The sequence below is a fragment of the Nomascus leucogenys genome, chromosome 7b, assembly GCF_006542625.1.
Source record: "Nomascus leucogenys isolate Asia chromosome 7b, Asia_NLE_v1, whole genome shotgun sequence".
Classification (NCBI taxonomy): domain Eukaryota; kingdom Metazoa; phylum Chordata; class Mammalia; order Primates; family Hylobatidae; genus Nomascus; species Nomascus leucogenys.
Genome location: NC_044387.1, coordinates 12053821 through 12070258, shown reverse-complemented (window position 1 = coordinate 12070258; position 16438 = coordinate 12053821).

The window sequence follows — 16438 nt, the reverse complement described above, 5'->3', positions numbered from 1 at the left end:
GAGTGAAGGATGCGTGTGGAATTGTGGAATGAACGTGGACCGAGTGTTGTGTGCAATTAGGCCAGATGAAATTGCAAAGCACTGAAAGAGGCCTTTTTTTCCCACTCCACTTAGCAGCGATTCTTTCTTGCCCCATCTGGCTCTAGGCTGCCGAACTAGCAAAAGTCTTCAGATAGGGTTCAAGCCGCCTAGTCCATTTCTGTTCGCCGGTCCAGACATCACCTAGGTTAATTAAGTTCTGGCATTGATGTGCTCAAGATCCCCAAATGTATTTATGTCTCCAGACTCCTCCCCTGAACTGTCTACCCAACACCTCTTCCTTGGAGGTCCAGCAGGCATCTCAAAGTCAGCGTGTCTGAGCTGAGCCAACCCCACTTCCACACACACAAACCTGCTCCCTCTCAGCCTTGCCTCCATCAGCTGTTGACAATTCCATCCTTCCAGTCCCCAGGCCAGAACTCGGAGTCAGCTGTGAATGAATGCCCCCCTTCTGCCCGCTACCCAATAAGGCAGGCAGGAGATCCTGTTGGCTCTACCTGCAAAATAGATCTAGACTCTGATGTCTGCCACTCCTCCTCCAGTGCTATCACCCTGGTCCAGTATCTGCACAGGATTATTGCAAAGTTCTGCTAACCCATCTCCCTTGTTCCAACCTTGCCCTCTGATCCATTCTATCAATTCAGGGGTGAGGGAGATCCTTTTTTTTTTCTTTTTGAGACAAACTCTCGCACTTTGTCTCAAAGTTGCCCAGGCTGGAGTGCAGTGGCGCGATCTCGGCTCACTGCAAGCTCCGCCTCCCGGGTTCACGCCATTCTCCTGCCTCAGCCTCCCGAGTAGTTGGGACTAGAGGCGCCCGCCACCACGCCCGGCCAATTTTTTGTATTTTTAGTAGAGACGGGGTTTCACCGTGTTAGCCAGGATGGTCTGGGTCTCCTGACCTCGTGATCCGCCCGCCTCGGCCTCCCAAAGTGCTGGGATTACAGGCGTGAGCCACCGCGCCCAGCCCTGTCACTTCATTTCTATCATATTATATAGTTTGCCTATTTCCCTGTGTGTCTTCTTCTAGTAGAATATGAGATTTTTGGTTTTTGTGTTTTTTGTTTTTGAGACAGTCTCTGTCACCCAGGCTGGAGTGCAGTGGCTCACTGCAACCTCTGCCACTCAGGCTCAAGTGATCCTCCCACCTCAGCCTCCTGATTAGCTGGGATTATAGGCATGTGCCACCATACCTGGCTAATTTTTTTTTTTTTTTTTTTTTTTTGTAGAGATGGGGTTTTGCTATGTTGCCAGGGCTGGTCTGGAACTCCTGGGCTCAAAGCAATCGCCCGTCTTGACCGCTCAAAGTGCTGAGATTACGGGTGTGAGCCACTGTGCACCTGGGCGATAAATTCTGAGGAGAAAGATTTTCATCCTTTTTGGCTTTTTTTTGTTATTGTTGTTGTTGTTGTTTGAGATGGAGTCTCACTCTGTCACCCAAGGTGGAATGCAGTGGCGCAGTTTCGGCTCACTGCAGCCTCAACCTCCCAGGTTCAAGCGATTCTCTTGCCTGTGCCTCCCAAGTATCCTTTTTGTTTTCTGATGTAATCTCAGTACTTAGTACAGGGTCTGGCATAGAGAACATGCCCCCCAAAAGCAGGTATAACATGACCAGAGATCTGGTAATAGCAAAATCCTATAGAACAATTCCTCCCCAGCCCCAGGTAGGACATGCCTGGGTCTGTCCTAACAAGAGCAAGGCTTATCAATTGCATTGTAGTAACTTGTTTATGACTTCCCAGCTCTCCCTCCCTACACACTAACCCCTTCAGGAGGAAGTCTTTGTCCCAATTACCCACCATATCTGCAATGTGTAGTACAAAACACTTACAGACCAGACACAAGCTGACTTACACTTCCCCTCCAGGGCTTTCAGTTCAGGGTCTTGATTTCTGCTTAGGGGCACTCTTGGGTCTCAACTTACAGAGGCCCCAGGCTGGCAGGGGCAGAGGCAGGTGGTGGGTATTTTTAGGCTTGGTTGCCAGGAAGGGGCTCAAAGACAGAAAGTCACCTGCTCTGAGTGATATGGCAGGTCAGCAGGTGGTATTGGGGGCCCTAGTTTGTGCTCCCTGTGGGAGGAAAAAAGCCCTGTCAAGACCTTTACTCAGGTTTTCCAAAATGAAGATAAACACCTACCTTGCTGTCTTTCCTTCCACCCCTCCTCCATGCAACTACCCATCCTTCCTTTCTTTTAAGAGACAGGGTTTTGCTCTGTCACCCAGGCTGGGGTGCAGTGGTTTGATCATAGTTCACTGCAGCCTCAAACTCCTGGGCTCAAGCAATCCTCCGCCTCTGCCTCCCAAGTAGCTAGGACTATGTGGGCATACCATCACGCTCGGCTAATTTTCTATTTATTTATTTATTTATTTATTGACAGAGTCTTGCTCTGTTGCCCAGGCTAGAGTGCAGTGGCGCGATCTTGACTCACTGCAACCTCCCAGGTTCAAGCCATTCTCCTGCCTCAGCCGCCCGAGTAGATGGGAGTACAGGCACGCGCCACTATGACCGGCTACATTTTTTTTTTTTTGTATTTTTTTTAATAGAGACGGAGTTTCACCATGTTGCCCAGGGTGTTCTGGAACTCCTGAGCTCCAGCAATCCGCCCGCCTTGGCCTCCCAAAGTGCTAGGATTACAGGCGTGAGCCACCGCACCTGGCCTAATTTTCAATGTTTAATGTTTTTATAGAGACAGGATCTTGAACTCCTGGCCTCAAGCAATCCTCCTGCCTCTGCCTTCCAAAGTGTTGGGATTACAGATGTGATCAGCGTGCCTGGCCTATTCTTTCCAATAAGGCTCAAAGATTCCACTTACATTTGTCCCCTTTCCCCTCCACTGCCCTGGTTCAGTCTGACTTAACTTCTGGACAATTATAATGGTTTCACAGACCCCCAGCCTCACCTTTCCCCCTGCCCACAAGCTAATGAAGAAAGAATGCTTTTCTCAATGACCAGCTCCACCCCTTTCAACTCAACTCAGCAAACAGCTACTCCTACTCTCTCTTCAAGGACCAAATCAGGTATCACCTTTTGGTTCCTTCTTTTTTTTTTTTTTTTTTTTTTTTGAGAAGGAGTCTCGCTCTATCGCCCAGGCTGGAGTGCAGTGGCGTGATCTTGGCTCACTGCAAGCTCCGCCTCCCGAGTTCATGCCATTCTCCTGCCTCAGCCTCCCGAGTCGCTGGGACTACAGGCACCGGCCACCGTGCCCGCCTAATTTTTTGTATTTTTAGTAGACACGGGGTTTCACCGTGGTCTCGATCTGTGACCTCGTGATCTGCCCACCTCGGCCTCCCAAAGTGCTGGATTACAGGCGTGAGCCACCGCTCCTGGCCTTTCTTTTTTTTTCTGAGACGGAGTCTCACTCTGTCGCCAGGCTGGAGTGCAGTGGCACGATCTCTGCTCACTGCAACCTCCACCTCCACGTCCTGGATTCAAGCCATCTCCACCTCCCTGCCTCAGCCTCCCAAGTAGCTGGGACTACAGGCACACACCACCACACCCAGCTAATTTTTGTATTTTTAGTAGAGATGGGGTTTCACCATGTTGGCCACGATGGTTTTGATCTCTTTTTTTTTTTTTTGAGACAGAGTCTCGCTGTAGCCCAGGCTGGAGTGCAGTGGCGTGATCTCGGCTCACTGCAGGCTCCGCCCCCCGGGATTCACGCCATTCTCCTGCCTCAGCCTCCCGAGTAGCTGGGACTACAGGTGCCCGCCACCTCGCCCAGCTAATTTTTTTTGTATTTTTAGTAGAGACGGGGTTTCACTGTGTTAGCCAGGATGGTCTCGATCTCCTGACCTCGTGATCCGCCTGCCTCGGCCTCCCAAAGTGCTGGGATTACAGGCATGAGCCACTATGCCTGGCATGGTCCCTTCTTGATCCCCACCGCCCTCTCTATCCTCCAAATTCTGTATTAATTAGTTTCTCCATAACAAAAAATTGGAAATAACCTGAAAGTCATTGAAGAATGGTTAAGTAAATTATATAGATCCATGCCACGAATGGCATATTGTATAGATATTAATGTAGTCTCTTGACACATTCCTAATCATTTCCATATTGAGTGAAAAAGGCAGTTATAAACTTATATGATAGCCTTTCTGAACGCTGTAAAAAAAAAATGCTTAGAAGAAAGATTGGCTTTGGCTGGGTGTGGTGGCTCACGCCTGTAATCCCAACACTTTGGGAGGCCGAGGCGGGTGGATCACTCGAGGTCAGGAATTCGAGACCAGCCTGACCAACATGGTGAAACCCTGTCTCTACTAAAAATACAAAATTAGCTGGGCATGGTGGTGCATGCCTGTAATCCCAGCTACTTGGGAGGCTGAGGCAGGAGAATCACTTGAACCTGGGAGGCAGAGGTTGTAATGAGCTGAGATCACGCCACTTCGCTCCAACCTGGGCAACGAGAGTGAAACTCCGTGTCAAAAAGGAAAAAAAAAAGAAAGAAATGTTGGCTTTGTTCCTTCTCCACTCCCACTGTTTCACTTGACTGGTCTTAAAAAATAATAATAATAGAAAAGATTGGAAGGAAATAGAACAAAATGCCAATAGTGGATTGTTCTCAGTGGCAAGATTATGAACATTGGGCTATCTTCTTTTATTTTCATTTTCATTTTTGCTTCTCTGTATTTTCCAAAAAGTGTTTCAAAAAGCATATTATGTTTTCAGAAAAAAAATGTTATTCAAGGCTCACATCTGTAATCCCAGCACTTTGGAAGGCCGAGGCGGGCAGATCACCTGAGGTCAGGAGTTCGAGACCAGCCTGGCCAACATGGTGAAACCCCATCTCTACTAAAAATACGAAATTAGCCAAGTGTAGTGGCACATGCCTGTAATCCCAGCTATTCGGGAGGCGGAGGCAGGAGAATCACTTGAACCCGGGAGGCGGAGGTTGCAGTGAGCCGAGATCACGCCATCGCACTGCAGCCTGGGCAACAAGAGCAAAACTCTGTCTCAAAAATAAAATAAAATGGCCAGGTGAGGTGGCTCACGCCTGTAATCCCAGCACTTTGGGAGGCCGAGGCGGGCGGATCATGAGGTCAGGAGATCAAGACCATCCTGGCTAACACGGTGAAGCCCCACCTCTACTAAAAATACAAAAACAAATTAGCCGGGTGTGGTGGCGGGCGCCTGTAGTCCAGCTACTCTGAGGCTGAGGCAGGAGAATGGCATGAACCCGGGAGGCAGAGCTTGCAATGAGCTGAGATCGCGCCACTGCACTCCAGCCAGGGCAACAGAGTGAGACTACATCTCAAAAAATAAATAAATAAATAAAAAGTAAAATAAAATAAAATAACGAACTAAAAAAGGGGAATTTATGGGTTCACTTAAGAAGTTCAAAGCAGAGCTGGATTTGGGGCCTCACGCAGTGTCACTGGGATGCTATTTCTCTCCGTCTCTTGCTCTGTGTTTCTGTGTGTGTGTGTGTGTTTGTGTGTGTGTTGGCCCCATTCCCATGTGGCCTTTTCCCCCCAGTGGCAGAGAGAGCACCTCTTTCCCAAGAATTCCAAGATATGTCCCACAATCACCTCTGATTGGCCCAGCCTGAGTCACGGTGCCATCTCTGAGCCAATCATTGTAGCCAGGAAATGCAGGGCATCAATTGGCCAGGCCTGGATCACATGCCCACCCTGGAGCCAGTGGGTGGAGTCAGCCCCTTCAGAACCAAATGTACTGAAAAGGAGGCATGAGTAGCTAAAGAAAAATGGGGTGCCATGACCAGAAAAACTGGGAAAGAGTGCTGGGGAAAAAAACTCAGATGTTCTGCCTCTCTGGGATTTTAAGTGGCTCTCCAAGGGTCATCCAGAAGGAAGATCAGGGACAGGGCTGAGATGTGACCTCACCCAGAGCAGAGATGGAGGGCATCAGCATAGGGTGGCTCTTTGGAGGCCATTAGCCTATGCAGTCGTCAACTGCCTGGTCAAATCCCAGCTCCACCACTGACAGGCTGTGGGATTCTGGGCAAGTCTTATAAGCCTCAATAAGCCCCAATTTCTTTCTTTTTTTTTTTTTTTTGAGACAGAGTTTTGGTCTTTTCGCCCAGGCTGGAGTGCAGTGGCACGATCTTAGCTCACTGCAACCTCAGCCTTTCAGTTTCAAGTGATTCTCCTGCCTCAGCCTCCCGAGTAGTTGGGATTACAGGCGCCCACCACCACTCCCGGCTAATTTTTGTATTTTTAGTAGAGACAGGTTTCACCATGTTGGCCAGGATGGTCTTGAACTCCTGACCTCGTGATCCACCCGCCTTGGCCTCCTAAAGTGCTGGGATTACAGGCGTGAGCTACCACGCCCAGCCCTCCAATGTCTTCATCTGTAAAATGCGGGTGTGAACAGGACCATCCTGTCAGAACTGATGTGGGGATCAAACAAAATAACATAAGTAAGGCTGGTAGCACAGGGACTAGCACATCCTAAGCACTCAATAAGTGTTTCCTCTGATATCTACAATAATAAGCAGAGTAAGAAGGTCCTTTCTGAAATGGCTGTTTATTTAATTTTTTTTGAGATGGACTCACTCTGTTGCCCAGGCTGGAGTGCAATGGCATGATCTCAGGTCACTGCAACCTCTGCCTCCCTTGCTCAACTGATTCTCCTGCCTCAGCCTCCTGAGTAGCTGGGATTACAGGTGCACGCCACCACATCAGGCTAATTTGTGTATTTTTAGTAGAGATGGGGTTTCACCATGTTGGCCAGATTGGTCTCAAACTCCTGACTTCGTGATCTGCCCACCTCGGCCTCTCAAAGTGCTGGGATTACAGGTTTGAGCCACCGCTCTCAGTCGAAATCTGAAATTGCTGTTTACAAGTGAAAATGTAAACAGGCCCAATAGGCCAGTTCTGTTTTTGTTGTTGTTGATTTTTTGTTTTTTTTTTGAAACGAGGTCTCCCTCTGTCTCTCTCTCTCTCTCTCTGTCGCCCAGGCTGGAGTTCAGTGGCATGATCATGGCTCACTGAAACCTTGAACTCTTGGGCGCAAACAATCCTCCTGCCTTGGCCTCCTAAGTAGCTGAGATGACAGGTACATACACCACCAGGCCCAGCTAATTTTTTTCTTTTCTATTTTTTATTTTTTTTTTTTGTAGAGACAGGGTCTCGCTATTAGGCTGGTTTCAAACTCCTGGCCTCAAGTGAACCTCCTGCTTTGGCCTCTCGAAGTGCTAAGATTAGAGGCACAAGCCACTGTGCCTGGCCAGTGGGCCAGTTTTTAAGCAAATCTGCCCCTCACACTGTCACCAATGATTATATTTCCAGAAGCCACGTTGTGTCTAGTATCACAGCCTTGATGCTGCTGTTCCCATCACCTAAAACACATTCTTTCTCACTGCTGTCTCCATCCCTTTCCTTCTCCTAGTTAATTCCTACCCTTCCTTCAGGTCCCTGATAAAACTTTCATTCCCCCTGTCATCAAGTGGGAAAAAAAATACGTCATGCAGAGTAATGCATACTGGATGCCTCATTAATGCAATTTTTTTTTTTAAGACGGAGTCTCGGCGGGGCGTGGTGGCTCACACCTGTAATCCCAGCACTTTGGGAGGCCGAGGCAGGCAGATCACGAGGTCAAGAGATTGAGACCATCCTGACCAACATGGTAAAACTTATCTCTACTAAAAATACAAAAATTAGCCGGGCGTGGTGGCGGGCACCTGTAATCCCAGCTACCCAGGAGGCTAAGGCAGGAGATTTCTTGAACCTGGGAGGCAGAGGTTGCAGTGAACTGAGATCGTGCCACTGCCCTCCAGCCTGAACAACAGAGTGAGACTCTGTCTCGAAAAAAAAAAAAAAACGGAGTCTCACTCTGTTGTCCAGGCCGGAGGGCAGTGGCACAATCTCGGTTTACTGCAACCTCCACCTCCCAGGTTCAAGAAACCTCCCACCTCAGCCTCCCGAGTAGCTGGGACTACAGGTGCGTGCCACCACACCCGGCTAAGTTTTTTTGTTTTTTTTTTTTAGATGAAGTCTTGCTCTGTCATCCAGGCTGGAGTGCAGTGGTGGGATCTCAGCTCACTGCAACCTCTGCCTCCCAGGTTCAAGCAATTTTCCTGCCTCAGCCTCCTGAGTAGCTGGGATTACAGGCACGTGCCACCACGCCCAGCTGATTTTTGTATTTTTAGTAGAGACAGGGTTTCTCCGTGTTGGTCAGGCTGGTATCAAACTCCTGACCTTGTGATCCGCCCAACTCGACCTCCCAAAGTGCTGGGATTACAGGCGTGAGCCATCGCCCTCAGCCGGCTAATTTTTTTTTTTTTAGTAAAGATGGGTTTCACCATGCTGGGCAAGCTAGTCTTGAACTCCTGACTTCAAGTGATCTGCCTGCCCCAGCCTCCCAAAGTGCTGAGATTACGGGCATGAGCCACCGTGCCCAGCCATTAATGCAAATATTTGTGTGTGATTTAATTTATTTTTATTTTTATTTTTTTGAGACAGAGTCTTGCTCTGTTGCCCAGGCTGGAGTGCAGTGGCATGATCTCAGCTCACTGCACCCTCTGCCTCCTCGGTTCGAGCTATTCTCCTGCCTCAGCTTCGCGAGTATCTGGGACTACATACGCCTGCCACCATGCCTGGCTAATTTTTGTATTTTTAGTAGAGACAGGGTTTCACTATATTGGTCAGGCTGGTCTTGAACTCCTGATCCACCCGCCTTGGCCTCCCAAAGTGCTGAGATTACAGGCGTGAGCCACCGGGCCTGGCCTTGTGTGTGATTTTCAACGTACAGGAAATTTCTGGAAGTCAGGAGAATGGGTGCTCACACAAACAGAAGGCAAAAGGGACTGGATCTTAATCATCTTTTTGTTCCCAGAACCTGACACGCAGGGGCAGCCGTGAGTGTCCTTCATCACTTCATCACTGCTGCTGTTCATTGAGCATTCATTACGTGGCAGGCAATGTAAACCAAGATCTTGTGAGTGCCACCTGGCAGATGAGGAAACTGAGGCACAGAGAGGCACTGTTACTTGACCAAGGTCACACCTGCACCAGCCTGTTTGTTAAGTGAACCCGGAAACCCATGCCAGCCCCCGCTTGGTGGAAATCAGCCAGCAACAGAAAATGCTTCCAACTTCATGCAGCCCTTCTTGTTGGGGTGGTGACATTCAGGGTATCAATGGCCATCAGCAAGCAGAACAAGGCCATTCCTAGTGGGTGCGCTAACTGAGGTGTGTGTGTGAGTGAATCAGGGATGCAGCTAGTGGTGATTCACAGATTGCTGTGTAAGGGGCCTGAGTAGGAGACACAAGAGAGAAGCAGCTTCCTTTCTCTGTCTCTCTCAGTTGCACACATGACCTATGGCTCCATCATCGGTGAGATGAGTCCCACTTGAAACTTACGTAGCCAACAACAAGCAAACAAAAACAGACGAAAGAGAAGGATTTCCTATCAGTTTTCCTAGAATCACCAGGAACATGTTTCAGATTCTTTACAAAATCCCAGGATGTAGTCACATGTCTGGGACATGCCATCAGGAAAGGGAGGTCCACCTTTGGGTCAGGGGCATGCGGGGAGCTGGGAAGGCTGGGTCCTGGGTTTTCCTTTTCTTTTTTCTTTTTTTTTTTTTTTGAGATGGAGTCTCGCTTTGTGGCCCAGGCTGGAGTGTAATGACACGATCTCGGCTCACTGCAACATCCACCTCCCGGGTTCAAGCGATTCTCTTGCCTCAGCCTCCCAAGTAGCTGGGACTACGGATGTGCGCCACCATGCCCAGCTAATTTTTATATTTTTAGTAGAGACAGGGTTTCACTGTGTTGGCCAGGCTGGTCTCAAACTCATGACCTCATGATCTGCCCACCTCAGCCTCCCAAAGTGCTGGGATTACAGGCATGAGCCACTGCCCCCTGCCAGGTTCTGGGTTTTCTCAGGAAAGCTGCAACAAGAGGGAGGAAAAGGGGAGAGGAGGAACCAAGAGGCCTGAGTGGCAGAGCTGCAGTGACTCATCAGGTCTCAGGCCTGCCCTTGGTAAACCTGGATGGGGTGACTTCAAAGTTAATTACACTACGTGCTTTCAAAATGCTGGGATGAAAGGCCTTGGGAGACATCATTACTTGAGAAGACATTCTTCAAGGGCCAGGGAGGAGCCCAGGTTACTGTCTGTAGGCATCCTTTGCCCCAGGTGGGCCTTTCTTTTGTTTGTTTTTGAGATGGAGTCTTGCTCTGTCACCCAGGCTGGAGTTCAGTGGCGCAATCTCAGCTGACTGCAACCTCCACTTCCTGGGTTCCAGCAATTCTCCTGTCTCAGCCTTCCAAATAGCTGGAACTACAGGCGTGCGCCACCACGCCCGCCTAATTTTTGTATTTTTAGTAGAGACGGGGTTTCACCATGTTGACTAGGCTGGTCTCTAACTCCTGACCTCAGGTACTTTGCCCGCCATGGCCTCCCAAAGTGCTAGGATTACAGGCGTGAGGTTTGCCTTCTTAAAGGGGCAGTGCTACTCCCACAGCTTCAGGGCTGAGCCCTCTGCTTATCCCATCAGCCCCTTCTGCACGGGCAACCTTGGTGAAGTCAAGCCCTGGATGTGCACCTTCCTGAATCTCAGTAGGCTACGGGACACCGCTTCAGATGGGCCACTTGAAAGGATAGAGAGCTGTTAGTGCCCAAGGCTAGGGTGAAAGAAGAGGAGGCCAGAGGGAGGAGAGGGAGAAAAAGATGGCTTCATGGCAACCTTTATCCTGCACCTGGGCGTTTCTCCCTCCCTGACCCATATGCAGGCGGGAAACAGGCAGACCCTGGAGAAGGCTGCTTTGAGAACAAATTATGGATGTGTGGTAATTGGGCAGAGTGGAGGTCAGAGCTTGGAATGTGTGGACTTCTTCAGTGACCAGTTGTGTTCCTGTGGGCGCTTGTGCTGTAGGCTCTGGGAAAGAGGCCATGGGGACTGAGCATTCTTAGCCATAACTGTTTCCACATCTGTTTCAGAAACAAAGCAGAGATGAGAGGAGGGAGGAGAGGACGGGAGAAAGAGAATATTTCACTTTGCTATAACACTTTGCACTGCTGACCAAGCACAGTGCCTCATGCCTGTAATCCAACACTTTAGGAGGCTGAGGCTGGAGGATGGGTTGAGCCCAGGAGTTTGAGATCAGCCTGGGCAACATAGAGAGAACCCTGTCTCTACCAAAAAAAAAAAAAAAGAAAAGAAAAATTATCCAGGCATGGTGGTGCATGCCTGTGGCCCTAGCTAGCAGAAGGATCATTGGAGCCTGGGAGGTGGAGGCTATAGTGAGCCGTGATCCTGTCACTGCACTCCAGCCTGGGCAGCAGAGCAAGACCCTGTCTCAAGTAAATAAATAAAAATAATACTGCACTAAAGGTGCTTCCATTGGAGCTGTTTCAGGGGTCTGCCTGATCCACTCTCCCTTAGGAAACCCTGGGGTGGGGGCACCAAGGGTAGGAAGCAGGCAGGCAGTGAATGGAGAGGGGATGCTACCCCCTAGGAGCAGGCCAGTGACTTCAGGAGCTTGTATTTTTTTTTTTTTTTTTTTGAGACGGAGTATCACTCTGTTGCCAGGCTGGAGTGCAGTAGTGCGATCTCGGCTCACTGAAATCTCCACCTCCCAGGTTCAAGCGATTCTCCTGCCTCAGCCTCCTGAGTAGCTGGGATTACAGGCACACGCCACCACGATCAGCTAATTTTTGTATTTTTAGTAGAGATGGGGTTTCACCATGTTGGTGAGGATGGTCTTGATCTCCTGACCTCGTGATCCGCCTGCCTCGGGCTCCCAAAGTACTGGGATTACAGGCAGAAGCCACCACGCCCAGCTGGAGCTTGTATTTTTGAAGGAGATAAGAAAGAGGGGAGGTGACGAGACCAAGTGCAGAGGAAACCTAGCCCCTTCTTTTGTCCCAGGTCAAAGTCTCCCTGGTCCCTCCCCTCCTTCCTTTCCAGAATCTTTTGCTGTCTAGTCTTGGACACCCCCAGCTCAAGGGTTCTGTGGCCTCCAAAACACTTGCAGGCCTCTTTGACCTCACAACAAACTCCTCCCACCAGCCGAGCCTGTGAGAGTGTCCCAGCTCAGGCCTTCCTCTTCCTCTCTTGAGCTCCAAGCCTCCCTTCTCACTCCGCACATAACCTGTGATAGAACTTAGAGGAGTGGATACCTGTGTGTGTATGGGGGAGCGGGGTGTGGAAGGGAAGGGGCATGAGGGGATGTGCTGGAGTATTAACAAGCACCTACATCTTCATCCAGGCAGTGACTACACAAGAGTAGAAAAACGTACACTCCAGGCCACATGTGGTGGCTCATGCCTGTAATCCCAGCACTTTGGGAGACTGAGGCAGGTGGATTGCCTGAGGTCAGGAGTTCGAGACCAGCCTGGCCAACATGGTGAAACCTCATCTCTACTAAAAATACAAAAATTAGCTGGTCGTGGTGGCATGCGCCTGTAGTCCTAGCTACTCAGGAGGCTGAGGTAGGAGAATTGGAGGTTGCAGTGAGCCGTGATCGCCACTCCAGCCTGGGCAACAGAGCAAGACTCCGTCTCAAAAAAAAAAGAAAAAAAAGGGAAAAAGGAAAATGTACACTCAAGATGTGTGCATTTTTCTGTGCATAAATTACAGTTCAATTTTTTAATTTTTATTTTTGAAAATAGAGATGGAGGCTCACTATGATGCCTAGGCTGGCCTTGAACTCCTGGGCTCAAGTTATCCTTCCATCTCAGTCTCCCAAATTGCTGCAGGTGTGACCCACTACACCTGTTCTATAATTTTTTTTTTTTTTTTTTGAGACAGAGTCTCGCTCTTGTCGCCCAGGCTGGAGTACAATGGCACAATCTTGGCTCACTGCAACCTCTGCCTCCCGGGTTCAAGCTATTCTCCTGTCTCAGCCTCTCAAGTAGCTGGGATTACAGGCATGCACCACCACACCCGGCTAATTTTTGTATTTTCAGTAGAGACGGAGTTTCGCCATGTTGGCCAGGCTGGTCTTGAATTCCTAACCTTAGGTGATCCACCCGCCTCAGCCTCCCAAAGTGCTGGGAATACAGGCGTGAGCCACCGTGCCTGGCCCTGTAATTCAATTTTGAAAAGAGGGTAATCGGGGGGAAATGGCCAGGCAGGGCCCCTTTTTGCCAGCCTTGCCTTTCCCACTGCCCTGTCGTTTTGAGCTGACCAGCCGCTTCCCGATGCCCCACTCCTCTGGCTGAGCACCTCTCTTGCTGGCTGCCCCTCCTTGGCTTGCGGCTGAGAATATGCCCCTCCCCTATCCAAGCTAACTTCCCATCAGTGATCCTGCCATGCTCGTGGTCCCAGGACCCCAGGCTGGCAGCCCCAGAGCCTCTCGATTTCTCCCCGTCTATCTGCTAAGAACAGACCGGCTGGGCGCAGTGGCTCCTGCCTGTAATCCCAGCCCTTTGGGAGGCCAAGGTGGGTGGATCACAAGTTCAGGAGTTTGAGACCAGCCTGGCCAACATGGTGAAACCCCGTCTCTACTAAAAATACAAAAATTAGCCAGGCATGGTGGCGTGCGCCTGTAATCCCAGCTACTTGGGAGAATTGCTTGACCTTGGGAGACGGAGGTTGCAGTGAGCCAGGATCTTGCCACTGCATTCCAGCCTGGGTAACAGAGCGAGCGAGACTCCGTCTCAAAAAAAAAAAAAAGAACAGATCTTGTTCTGAAGCAGTGAAGCAGTTCAGTCATCCTGGCCTCCCGGACACCTCGTGCCTGGGTCGTGACCTCAGCTCCCTAAGCCTTCTTCCTGCCTCCTTTCTCTGTTCTCCAATCTCCCTGCCCACTGTTGCCAGATTCACATTCCTAAAGTTAACGTCCGTCATGCCCCTCCCCAAGGTCCAGGTGCTGCCTGATGGAAGTCTGGCGAGTGGGCCTGGAAGGGGTCAAGTTAAGGGGGCATAACAGCTTCTGTGCAGACAATTCTCCCCATGTTACAGATTAGGAAATCAGGGCTAAAGAAGGCCGAGCTGCTTGCAGCTTTGGAGTGGGAGAGCTTTCTGGATGCAAGCCTGCTTCTGCACGATTGGACTTCTCCAGCCTCAGCCACTGTGACTTGTCTCCCTCCCACTCCCTGTTTGGACCTCCCTGAGTATCTCATGCTAGTTCCTACCTCTGGGACTTTGCACATGCTGTTGCCTCTGCTGAGAATGACTTTCCCCAGCAAAATCCCACTCATATCTCAAGGCTCAGGCCAAGTACCTTTGAAACACCTTCCTTGATGATACCAGACACATTCCCTCCCTCCTTTGTCCTGAGTTCACACTAGGCCTCTCACACTGGATTCTGGATTGGGGTGAACCACTTGCTACTATGAGTCCTTCGCCTGACTAGGCCATGAGTCCCTGGAAGGAAGATTCACACTTCATGTCTGAAACAAGGAGTTATCGCAACAGAGCGCTTACCAGGTACCTGGGACTGTGGAGTCAATGTTAGCAGCGTGGGCTGTCGAACCAGGGCATCTTTTCTGTGCCTCAGGGTCCTCATCTATAAAGTAGGAATCATATGGCCGGGCGCGGTGGCTCACGCCTGTAATCCCAGCACTTTGGGAGGCTGAGGCGGGTGGACCACCTGAGGTCGGGGGTTTGAGAGCAGCCTGACCAACATGGAGAAACCCCGTCTCTACTAAAAATACAAAATTAGCCTGGCGTGGTGGCGCATACCTGTAATCCCAGCTACTCGGGAGGCTGAGACAGGAGAATCACTTGACCCTGGGAGGCGGAGGCTGCAGTGAGCCAAGATTGTGCCATTGCACTCCAGTCCAAGCAACAAGAGCGAAACTCCATCTCAAAAAATAAATAAAATAAAATAAAATAAATAAAATAAGGAACATAATACACTAACCTTGCAGTCTTTTGGGGAGCAAAGGGTTGGAAATGGCCTGGCACAGGTGAGCCCTCAATAAGCTTAGCCCTTGTGTTCATCTGAGGTCTTGTTGAATTCTGGCAACTATCAGAAACAGGCATCATCGGCCGGGCGTGGTGGCTCATGCCTGTAATCCCAGCACTTTGGGAGACCGAGGCAGGCGGATCATGAGGTCAGGAGACTCAGACCATCCTGGCTAACACAGTGAAACCCCATCTCTACTAAAAATACAAAAAATTAGCCAGGCGTAGTGGTGGGCACCTGTAGTCCCAGCTACTCGGGAGGCTGAGGGAGGAGAATGGCGCGAACCCAGGAAGCAGAGCTTGCAGTGAGCCGAGATCGCGCCACTGCACTCCAGCGTGGGCGACACAGCGAGACTCCGTCTCAAAAAAAAAAAAAAAAAGAAAGAAACAGGCATCATCACCTCCACATTACAGAGGAGGAAACTGAGATCTGCCCGAAGCCCCCAGGATGCCAATCCTGTGCTCCCAACCCTCCACGCCTGCACCACCTCCAGCCTAGTACCTGGCACCCTGGTGCCCACACAAGCCCAGTTAGCCAAGTATTTTTTGTGGCATGAATGAAAACGATTCACCAGGTGCCTGTTTGCCCCCTCTGGTAGGGGCAAAATTTCCTTGTGATTATTTGGCGTACTTAATAAACTGTATGGTTGACGCATTAATGTCACTTCCTTAGAGGCTGTCAGCCACTGCCCACTCCCAAACATTAGCTCTCTAGGTAAGAAATGCAGGAAGAAGCATGATGGGTAGAAATGGGGCAGAGCAGCAGGGGCAGAAGGGATTCTCAGATTATAGCTTTTTAGACAGCTTGACTTTCGTGTATGTAAACACCTTCATATCCAAAAAATAAACCAAAAAAGAGGAGGGGAGAAGCATTAGCTTATTATTAAAATTGATGAAAAAGGCTGGGCACAATGGCTCACGTCTGTAAATCCAGCACTTTCGGAGACTGAGGTGAGAGGATTGCTTGAGCCCAGGAGTTCAAGACCAGCCTGGGCAACATAGTGAGATCTAATCTCTACAAAAAATACAAAAGTTAGCCAGGCATGGTGGCACGCACCTGTGGTCCCAGCTATTAGGGAGGCTGAGGCAGGAGGATCCCCTGAGCCTGGGAAGTTGAGGCTGCAGTGAGCCATGATTGCACCACTGCAGTCCAGCCTGGGTGACAGAGCAAGATCCTGTCTCAAAAAAAACAAAAAAACAAAAAAAAAACTATATTTTTCACTGTAAAATACAAAGATCAGCTCCTTATTATTTTCTCTCAGGGCCTCTAGTTGGTGACTTCCACTCGCTGTCTGATGTCAGGTTGTCCATCCCAGAAGGTCCTAAGGTCCGGAGAGGCAGGGGAACTCTCTGCTGCATTCCCCCAGCACCTCATTCAACCAAGTGTGGGTGAACAAAATCGCTCTTCGCAGGCTGACCAACTGACCACTGCCTCCCGGCTGCCACCCAGCCCCAAGGCCCAGGCTCTGCTTACCACCTGCCATTCCAGGGCCTACTGGCATTTCCTGGCTTTGGTAAAACACCTGATACCTGATGACTATAAAGGGGACCCACCTTTACTTGGGCCTCACACAGCAGGAAACC